Raw genomic sequence first — 8,971 nt, 5'->3', positions numbered from 1 at the left:
CTCAGCGCCCCTCTTCCCCTCTCCCGCTCCCGGCGGCCGCCAACTCCAAACGCCGGCTGCCCACGCGACAGGCACCTCCTCGCCTCCGGGCGCTGAGGCTCGGACGAAATCACACTGGACAGTACCCGACTTGAACAGAGCAAGAGAGAAAATGCACTCAGGGCCGCTCTCGAGCCAACTGCGCCAGGGCCGGTTTATTCATTGTGCGGTTAAAAATATTGCAGATCGGTTCCTTTCTGCAAGTGGGGTTAAGCTTGAGCTTCTTTGAATTCGTTTTGCATCATTAACGGTTTCCTGAAAAGAAAACCCGCTAAGGAGTCGATCTGCCTTCCAATTCGAGCAGTGCCTTCAGGCGAGGGCAAGGGGCTGGCTCGCAGTGTAATGCTCAATACGTGGAAGTCACCTTCCCCCAACCTTTGAAAGCGTTACAATAGCTTTTCCGATCATCTTTCTGGTATCTGAGTCTGTTTGCATCTATTCCTGTCCAAGATGGGCTTTCACAGGTTATTTCCTCTCCTGGACTTTCAGGGCCCTTTCTGTCATTACCTTCCCATGGCCCCTAATCATGTCAAAAATTAATCACATTTTAAAAACAAATAGAAAACAGTTGAATCAAGTCTGCCTCCACAGGCCTCACCTCCTCATATCCAAGCTCTTTGGGAGATTAACTCCTGTTATTAATCTCACATCCACTTCTTAATCTGCCTTTCATTCTTCCCTGCAACCCAACTTCTGCGGCAACTATTACACAGGAGACCCTGACAAAGGTCATCTGTGGCTTTGAAAATGTTCTAAACCATTGGGTTTGGAGTTTGTGGGGGTTTTTTGTTTTGGGGTTTGTTTGTTTTTTGTTTTTTCAGTTCTCTTCTTAGTTATCCTATCTGCAGCATTTGCCATTAGGGACCAGACTTTTATCCTTGAAACTATCCCTTCCATTGGCTCCTGTGACAAATCAGTCTCCAAGTCCTCTAACCATTTCTTCCTCAGCCCCTTTTGCCGCCCCTCCCTGTTGGAGTGCCCAAATAGTCTGCCCTTGATCTGTTTCTAATGCTGCCTGGTCTATCCAGTCCACCCATGACTTCAACTACCAACCATGTGCTAACTCATAAATTCCCATTCCTATCCCAGATCTCCAGTTCTGGAAAGGCAACTTCTTTCCAGAAATTTCTACCCAGACATCCCAGGGGCCTTAACCTCAGAAAGTTAACTGAAACAGAAGTTAACTTTCCTGCCAGTTGGCTTCTCTCTCTAGTCTCATTCTCTCAGTAAAATGTCTCCACAATCCCCCCAGACACCCAAAGGAGAAATCTGAAAATTGTCCCCGGCTCCTCCTTCTCCCTCACTCCACATGTTTCTATCTCCTTCCCCCCATTTCACTGCTTTTCCTGGTTTCAGGTCCTTTGTTTCAAACCCCTGAAACATTGTATTATTTTCCTTATTAGTCTCACTGCCTCTAACCTAGGGACACCTCTACCCCTGCCATCTCTTACATTTTGAACTTCTAGAATACAAGTACAAAACCAAGGGAGTCATTCCCTCAATAACCCTTCAAATGGCTCCCCATTGCCTGTAGGATGAAGTCCTGATAGCTCCCTATCAAGCCACTTTTATTCTGTGCTCTCTCATGGAATGCCCTTTCTCTTACTCCAGCCTGTCCAAACACCTACTCATCTTTCAAAATTCAGCCTGAGAGTCACCTTCCTGATAAAATCTTTTGAGCCTGCTGCAGGTTAGAACTGGCCACTCTTTCTAGACTAAATGTACCCTCTCCCCACCATAATGCCTTAGAAGACTTTATTAAACTACTAGAGGCCCAGTGCACGAAATTTGTGCTCGGGTAGGGTCCCTAGGCCTGGCCAGCGATCCGGGCCTCCTATCGGGGCTTTCCTTCCCCCAGCTGCCACTGCTTGCCATCGGTCACCTCCTTCTATGGGCGACAGCCGTGGGGTGCAATCACTTGGCTGGCCTGGGCCTCCCTCTGCAGGACAATCTCTGGCTGGCCCTGCACACCCACCACAGCATCGTTGGCCAGTGGTCTGGGCCTCCTTCTGTAGGGCGATCGATTGCAGGCCCCCCAGATCAATCACCCCGCAGAGAGAGGCCCCGCCCATCTGCCATAGCGCTGCCTGCCTGGTGGCCTGGGCCTCCTTCTGTCGCTGCCAGCTGGGTGGCCTGGGCCTCTCTCTGTGGGGCAATTGATCAAGGGGCTCCCTGATTGATTGTCCAGCAGAGGGAGGCCCCACCCAGGGAGGCCCCGCCCACCCACTGAAGCACCATATCACCACATCGTCTGGGCCTCCCTCTGCGGGGTGATGGTGTGGGGATGGCTGGGCCCTCCTGACCAATCGCATCACACCCACCTAGGTTCACCTGGCACCAATGTGTGTCATAGTGTGGTCATTAAGAAGGTCGTCCAGACGGTCGTTCTGCTGTTTGGTCATTCGGTCGATTTGCATATTACACTTTTATTATTATAGATTTTTTAAAATATTTTTTTATTTATTTCAGAGAGGAAGGGAGAGGGAGAGAGAAAGATAGAAACATCAATGATGAGAGAGAATCACTGATAGGCTGCCTCCTGCACATCCCCACCTGGGGATCGAGTGGGCAACCCAGGCCCTTCAGTCCATAGGCCAACGCTCTAACCACTGAGCAAACCAGCCAGGCTATTAAACTAATTTTTACATATAATCTCTCTGATGACAAATATAACTGATTTGTCTCCATTTTCCTAATTCTCAGTACAGTTTCTGATGCATAGAAGGTGCGCAGTAAATGTATTAATATGTGATAAAATTTTATTACTATATTTATGGCTGTAGAAAAGCAGATTCCCATGCGTCATCTCATTTAATTTTGATTCTGCCAATATTATCACCTTTTATAGAGATATAAGCTGAAACTAGAAAAGAATAAAGCAATTTGCCCAAATCACAAATCCAGGACTACTAGTATAACCCAGTTTGCCTAGTTAAGTTTATTACATGTTTATCTGTTCATTGTGGGTTTTTTTCAGCTTAAATTCTATTTTGTCTGATGCAATCGCTGTCTTTTTGTTAGTGGTTGCCTAGCATATATCTTTCCATCTCTTTAATCTCAACCATTCTGAGTCAGTATGTTTTAAGTGTGTTCTGTAAATAATAGCTGATTTTCAATGTTATTAACTCATTCTGAGAATCTGCCTTTTAGTAGTCTATTTTAATCCATTTTATTTATCATCTATATTAATTAGGACAAAGGTTATTATAAGAAAGAAGTCCTTTCTCCCTGCCTTTCTCCAAGCTCAATATAAATTTCTGTCTCTTGAAATAGTCATGGTCCAGGTTGTGGGGTCACTCCTTTGCTCCGTATTGCTATTCCATGCCCTAGCAGTGGTCGGCAAACTCATTAGTCAACAGAGCCAAATATCAACAGTACAATGACTGAAATTTATTTTGAGAGCCAAATTTTTTAAACTGAAACTATATAAGTAGGTACATTGTTATTAACTTAATTAGGGTACTCCTAAGGCTTAGGAAGAGCCACACTCAAGGGGCCAAAGAGCCGCATGTGGCTCGCGAGCCGCAGTTTGCCGACCACTGCTAGGGCATTGCCTTTATTTATGTGGTAGAAACTCATCAGGGAGTCCCAATGCACTGAAGGAGAAGAGGGCATGAAGGAGCACGAGCCCAACTTCTTAAGGTCTAGGCCCTGAGTGACACACCTCTCATCTGCTCATTCCCACTGACCAGAACGTATTTACATGGTCACATCTATGATCAAGAAGTAAGAATATGAGGCCACTACCCAGGCAGCCATGTCCCAACCACAGAACTATTACTATGGAAGATGAGAATAGATTCTGGTGAAAACTAGCATTCGCTGTTACATTATGATCACCACCTTTGGATTTATTACCACCCTTTCATGTCATATTTATTTATCTTTCTTTTACTTTACCTGAGTTTTTCTCCTTTCTTGCTTTCTATTCTATTAACTGAATTTGTCTTTAGTTTACTCCATTTTCTAAACACTTCTACTGATTTGGAATTTATACCTTCTATTTCAATTCTTAGCAGTTACCCTTAAAATATTAACATTTATACTTAACAGCCAAGATTAGCCAATATCATCATTCCCTTCCTTTAAAGGTAATCTTATACAAACAAAAATAAATAAAGCATCTTAACTCCCAAGTTTCTCTCCTATAAACTATGTATTGCTATCCAGTGTTTTTAATTCCCCATTTGTTTTAAATTATTTACTAAATTAATCATCACTGTTACTACTTTTATAGTCATTATTTAATTAATTTTTTCAAAGTATTTTATCAATGTATATCTTTACTATTTGTTTTTGTATCTCATTCTTTTCTACCAGGATCAATTTGTATCTTAGTGAAATACATTAGTATTCTTTTCCCCATCATATCTGTGAGTAAAATTCTCCTTATGTCTTTGTATATCACTCTCATTCTATTTTCTTTCACATTCTTGAATCATAATTTTATCAACTAAAAAATTCTAAGTTGACATTATTGACACCAACACCTTGAAGTTACCACCCGCTTACCTTCTGGCATCTATTGTTGACAATTAGAAGTCTTCAGTCAGTCTCGTTATTTCTTTATGGATTTTTTTTCTCTATGGTAACTTAAAATTTCTTCCCCACTTGATGTTTACATTACTGATTAGTGTCTAGGTGGATTTTGTTTTTAGATATCTTGTTCAGGACTTGGTATGAATTTTTAAACTAAAGTTCTTCAGTTTTGGAAAATTTTCAGCCTTTACATAATTCAAATATCCCCTATCCCCACGCCCTGCCTCATGCATTTTTATCTGTTTTATCTTTCTGGAACACATTAGATAAGTGTTGGAGTTTCTCATTTTATCCTCCATGTCTTAGTTTTTCTTTCATGTTTTCCATCTTTTTACTTCTCTGTGTTGATCTTGGAGAATTTTCTCAAGTATATCATCCACTTCCTTAACTCTCTTTGCAGCTATATTTTCTACCCTTTAATGTGTCTATTGAATGCTTATTTATTTACATTTCTAGAATTTTCATTTCATACTTTTTCAAAAGTACCTGTTCTTTTTTTCACAATATCTTACTTTTATCTTAGAGTCTATTCTTTTCTTTATCTCTTTGACCATTTTAAACATATTTATATAAAAGTCTCTTTCAAATTGTTCTATTTCCTATAGTTGATAGAGTGTAAATTCTTCCATTTGTTGCACTTGCTGAGTCATATTTGTGGTGGCGTGCTTCCTTGCATGCTTTGTAATGTTTTACAGTGAGCTTACCTTCAATGGGACTTGTATTCCATGGGAGTAATGCATGCCCTATGGGGTGTTACTTTTTTAAAAAATATATTTTATTGATTTTTTACAGAGAGGAAGGAAGAGGGATAGAGAGTTAGAAACATCGATGAGAAAGAAACATCGATCAGCTGCCTCCTGCACACCTCCTACTGGGGATGTGCCCACAACCAAGGTACATGCCCTTGATTGGAATCGAACCTGAGACCTTTCAGTACGCAGGCTGATGCTCTATCCACTGAGCCAAACCGGTTAGGGCTGGGGTGTTACTTTTGATTCTTTCAAGACCTATAGATTTTCCTGGCTCACTTCCACATCTGGCAGTGGATGCCAGAACACTCAAACAGATGATGGCTGGCACAGCTGGGACTCCTTATCTATTTTTCTATCTCTAAGAGGCCTTTCCACTACTCTTCCCAGCTTGGTGGCTGGAAGGTAGCTGGATGGACTTCTTATATGTAGGATCAGGGCTCCCAAGGTATGTGTTGAGGGAGCAAGCTCATGGATGCTTTATCCTATTATGAACTCCCCTCAGAAGTCATACAGCATCATTTCCACAAAGTATTAGATTGGAGCTGTCACAAAACCTTGCCTATTTCCTTAGGTATGAAACATAGACACCATTTGTCAGTTGGAGGCTTACCAAAAACATTGTAGGAAGAACAATGGGATGAAATACACACCCTCATGTACCCTCTTTGGAACACACAATCTACCACAATGGTATATACCTCAGTAAATTTCAGTGGTCATGTTTCTGGGCACCCAGAGATTTATTCTCAGATTACATTGTAAATATAAAGGGATAGTCCTTTCCCACACAGCACCTGAAGAACATGGGTTATTGTCCACAGAGAATGCAGCCAACTAAAATATAGGCATGGAGTTTTCATACCGGAGAAGCAAAGAGCTGCAACATCTCACTGTTCCAGCTAGCTCTTTTTAGTTTTCTTTTCTTTCTTTTCTTTTTTTTTTTTGTTTGTTTGTTAATCCTCAGCTAAGGATATTTTTTCCATTGCTTTTCAGGGAGAGAGGGAGGGAGAAACTGGTTACTTCTTCCACACACCCCTACTGAGGGTGGGGAGCAAACCCACAACCCAGGTTCATACCCTTGTCCAGGAATTGAACCTGTGACCCTTCGGTGTGCAGTCCGACGCTCTAACCATTGAGCTCACTGTGCAGGGCCCAGCTGGATCGTCTATGAAGCATATTGGAGTCTCACAAGCCTTCCCATAGAAATAATTCAATAAGACTCTGTACTTAAGGACTGTACTTGAAGCAACTTTAAAAATAGATTGTATTTTGTAATAATGTACCTGAAGTAAGAAATAGAAATTTCAGCTCTTGTTTCACTTTATAAAAGTAACGTGGAACGTGCACATAGATCCATAGCGAACCCCATTCTCCTTGAGTCACATTGGCTGTCATCCCTGCTGTCTTAATAAAAAGGTCCTTCATGGTTCTTCCTGGCAGCAGGGTTCTGGTGATGATCTCTATCACAATTTGTAGAATTTGTGCAAATTCCACAAATGCCCTCATTTCACACAATATCAAGAGAGAAAAAACTTTGCCTGGAGGGGTGGCTCAGTGGTTGAGCGTTGACCTGTGAACCAGGTCATGGTTTGATTCCCTGTCAGGGCACATGCCCGGGTTGTGGGCTCGACCCCCAAGTGTGGGGCGTGCAGGAGGCAGCAGATTAATGATTTTTTTCTCATCATTGATGTTTATATCTCTCTCTCCCTCCCTTTCTCTCTCTGAAATCAATAAAACATATTTTTTTTTAAAAAGCGAGAGAAAAATCTTCAATATTATTTAAAAATTGGATATTTACCTGTAAAGATGCCAAAAATACAATAAATTAAAAGGCAGGTTTTAATACACAGTGTGTAAAAAATGTAAACATTATAAAAATATGCATTAAGAAGTTTGGCAGGATATACCCCAAAGTGGGTAGTGATTATTGGTGGGCAGTTGAATTCCATAATCCCAGGTAATTGTCCTTTCTTGTCTTGTTTGAAGTGTGGTAGAATTATGGATGTTCTTTGATCTTCTTATTTTCCCACAATAAACATTTATTGCTTTTGAGAGAAGGAAATTATTAATAATTGATCATAATTAAATGAACAAAAATCAATCTATTTAGGGGAATGTAAATCTCTAAATGCATGAAAAGAGATATTTGGGACTGGGGAATGAGGCAGAGGAAAAGGGAGAATAGCAGGGACACAGAGCTTCTGTCCTCTAGGCCAGACAAGGGTGAATAATGGGTCTAGAGTTAAAATAAAATGTGTCAACTTTAGTTGTGATTTAAACAACAGCAAATTGTGGGGTTCCCAACAAGTGAGCAGAGTCAAGAGTGGGGAATCTAGCTTCTGTGATCCCTGAGAATACATTCAGTGGACTTCATCTGGGCAGTGACAGGGGCCCAGCCACTTTGGATTCCAGGTCAGAGTTCTAGGTCCTGGGGACAGGACTATGAGGAATCAAGTAGCAGGAACCAAGCCAAAGCAAAGTGCCGGCAACTGGGGCAACAGCTGGAGGATCTCCGACTGGGCAGCTCAGCACCCAGCTCAGTGGCCCCCAGAGAGATGGAAATCAGGAGTCAGGGAGGCTGGGGGAAGACAGTGGGAAACAGTGGTCAGTGATGGCCTTCAAGATTAAGATGGGGGCAATGAACTTGCACAAAACCAGTACAAACTGAGGGATGAATATATATTTATTCACTGGTGTTCTCAAAGCTGGTTAGGAGTATTTTCTTTTGGAAAAGTATGCAAGGAAGAAATAAAGGCAAGGAGAGTGAGGTGTAGCACTTTGTAATTTGAAGTATAATAACATTGAATGGAAATCACATGGGATTCGCTGTTATAGAGAATCTTGTCAAACTCAAGTTCCTCTACTTATCAACCTCGAACAAGTTATTTCCTCCATTGTAATAGAGCATAATGACATCAATCTCTCAGCACTGTTTGAGGGCTATATTAAATATTGTCCTAAAAATGTTTGGCATAATACAGGGATTCTCACAAACATAAAACTACCAACTTAAAATTAAATAAAAATAATAATTTTTAATTTCTACATTTCACTATTTTTAGTGATTCACATTTTATTGTTTCTAGCACTCTTTCAGTTTAGACTTTTTGTCCAAATATAATAATTAATATACAATTCACATTGTGTCATGTCAAGAGGGACGCAGAATTCGATAATTTGATTAGGTGGTTCCCACTAGATTTATACATTATTAAAAAAAAACTAGTGACCCAGTGTACGGATTTGTACACATTGAAAGGAAATTAATTAGAAGGTGGCCAGCAGGGCAGGACTGGGTGATAGGGCCAGACACGCCCTGGAGCCAACCTCCTGTGGTCCCTCCCAGGCCAGCTGCACCTGGGGTGGTACCATGGCTCAAAGGGTGTCTGCGGAGTGAGCAGGGTCCTTCTGGCAGGTGGGGGTCCCTCGGTCTGGCCTGCAGGGATCAGGCGGAAACCAGCTCTCTGACATCCCCTGAGGGGTCCAGGACTACGAGAGGGCACTCTGCAAAGTTGCTGTCATACCAGGATAGAGGCCTGGTGCATGGGTGGGGGCTGGCTGGTTTGCTCTGAAGGGTGTCCTGGATCAGGGTGGGGGTCCCCACTGGGGTGCCTGGCCAGTCTGGGTGAGGGGCTGAGGGC

The sequence above is a fragment of the Myotis brandtii genome, unplaced genomic scaffold, assembly GCF_000412655.1.
Source record: "Myotis brandtii unplaced genomic scaffold, ASM41265v1 scaffold569, whole genome shotgun sequence".
In the NCBI taxonomy this organism is placed as follows: domain Eukaryota; kingdom Metazoa; phylum Chordata; class Mammalia; order Chiroptera; family Vespertilionidae; genus Myotis; species Myotis brandtii.
The sequence above is the reverse complement of the archived record's forward strand: the minus strand, read 5'-3'. Positions refer to the sequence as shown.